The sequence below is a fragment of the Anneissia japonica genome, unplaced genomic scaffold, assembly GCF_011630105.1.
Source record: "Anneissia japonica isolate Jap-2015-1 unplaced genomic scaffold, ASM1163010v1 scaffold287759_len370742_cov166, whole genome shotgun sequence".
Taxonomy (NCBI): Eukaryota; Metazoa; Echinodermata; class Crinoidea; order Comatulida; family Comatulidae; genus Anneissia; species Anneissia japonica.
The window spans coordinates 43,387-45,969 of NW_022698619.1; positions in this window are offsets into that span (position 1 = coordinate 43,387).

The window sequence follows — 2,583 nt, forward strand, 5'->3', positions numbered from 1 at the left end:
ATGCAAACAGAAGTCAGAGGATAAAATGATTGCATGTGGTGGTCCAAACTGTACTTGGGCCTAGTAATACGTGGTACCACTACTTCAACTGCATAGGCCTCACACCAAATGAAATAGCCTTCCTAGCGATGGCCCGGGCTTGTAAACGGTGCGTAGTCGCAGCTTCAGCATGAGCGGGTGACAGCAACCTACAGGGGCCTAGCTGAGAGAAACAGACGGGTTCCGTATCGTCAGTTAAAAAAAGGTACCCTGTATTTTTTTAAATTTTGCCTAATATGGGCTAAAACATGGACCTGTAGTATTAATAATTTTGGTAGGCCGCCTATTTGTTTGATTGACTTCAGTTTTCATACCTACTTTTGTGTATGTTATGTTTTTTATTGATGCCTGGAAATTTATTTTCACAAACCTAGGCCTAGATTAATAAATACTACCTTATTAATAGGTCCATGGTTTGATCTTGGTTTGATCATGGAGATGGTTTAATAATCACCTTATCGCGTCGAAGCGAATTCAATTTGGCTGGTCGTCGAAGCGTGCGAATTGTAACATTGTAAAATAGGAGTATTTAGTTTGTGTGAATGTAGAGAAAGTTGTAGGTGCAGGCTCATAGTACTTTTTAATAAACAAAAAGGTAATATTATTATTATACTTCAGTATATATTTTTTAAACATTGTACAAATGTGCCTATTACAGATGCTTCTACCATGCACTTGCATTACCCATCGAAAATGGTATGGTCTGATTATCAGTCTGAAACCGGAGCTTCACCGAGGAGAATACGTGGGCCTAGCAGAATATCGTCATTTATATACTGTCATAATTACTATATTTGTTATGTAAATACATTAAAAAATATATCTATACGTTCACTTACACATGCACAAACTAAAAATCAAAACAATATTTCATGACAATGCAAATAACATTCTAAATTTTAACTCAAAAGTTGAGCTCCTTCTGCTCGACAATACGGTCGGAATGTAGGTAAGAATGGCCCCGGAAAAAATGGCCCAGAAAAAATGGCCCGGTAAAAATGGCCCCATATGACAGGTAGGTAAAAATGGCCCCAATGAAAAATTCGGTAATAGAAATGATATATATTTTGTTTAATCTTCAAATATTTAAATACTGTATAAGCAAGAATTGAATCAAGAAATAAAAAATGGCCCTCAATTATAAAATTCAAGAAAAAAAAAATAAATGTTGTAAAATACCTTGTAGCAAAAATTTAATTAATAAATCAACATAAAGAATATGCATATTTGAGAACTAAAATAAATTATTTTTAGCTCTTATGAGTAGCTGGGAGTAGGTCTAAGTATTTTTTTAAATTATTAATATTATTAGATATTATTACTATATTTGCGGCCAATTATTTATATTATTATTATTATTAATGGCTCTGATGGGAGGCTCTAAAACATTGATTCGGCACCAGTTTTGAACGACAAACTTGCAGGGAATGTTATAAACCATTAAAAAGTCTCGCCTTGGGTAGCATCTTTTTAACGAAAATCATTAATTTCATTAAAAAAAAACACAAGTTACTGATTGATTAAATAATTCTATTTTAAATAAAAAAATGATTATGCACAGTAAAGGTAACATAGGACAACATTTAAAAGATCATTATATTAGTGCTACTGAAACTGTTAATTATTTCAAGGTTTTATCTAAGGGCAAATCCAAGTTTGATTGCTTAATTAAAGAAATGCTTTGGATCAAAGAACTGAAACCTACACTTAACAAACAAACTGCCAAAAAAAAGCCAAACTGTTTATCTAGTTAATCTGCTAATAAGGGCTAATTATTGCTTAGCTCCATTGTGGCTCCACACAGTAGGCCCTATTGATATGTAAATTAATTACTTCCTGTCACTGCTTGGCATTTTTGTTTTTAGTTTTTTTCAATTTACTTGATCTTGAGATGGTTCCATGAATGATGGACCCGAAACGTCGATCTTTCTTGTCATTAAATTTTGTTTTGAGATTATGTTCTTAATTGATTTAATAAATAAAAGCCACAAATAATAATTTGATTTACTAAATTTCATTATGTAAAAATAGTTATGCTTTAACATAGACTAAAAATATGTTATGCCTTACTTATTTTTAATCTATGATCTTTTTAATTAATTTTCTTTTTTTTTATTGGAAATTCCGTAGTGCAGAGTAAATTTATCAAAATTAGGTTTACAGTAATATGAAAAAAAAAATTAGTTTATACAGAAATAGTATCTAAAATGATCTCATTTCCAAAGTTAAAGCAAAAGATCTAATCTAAACACACAATATTAGGCAGAATGTATTTGTTTGGAAAAGAACCCACTTTTTTGTGAAATTAAGAGGTTTATAGGTGAAAATTGTAAATTTAGAAATAAGTTTTATTTTTTCCTTTGAACTGAGATCAATATGTGATTTTTTTTTTATTTCTTTAAAAGCATTTTTTTTAAACAATTACAGCAGATGCAAATAATGTTCTGAGAGATAATCGAAAAACAATGGCCATTGAATAACATTTTTTGATAGTAGAAATAAAAGTTTTAAAAACGTTATTTCACTAACAAAGTAGAGGAATGA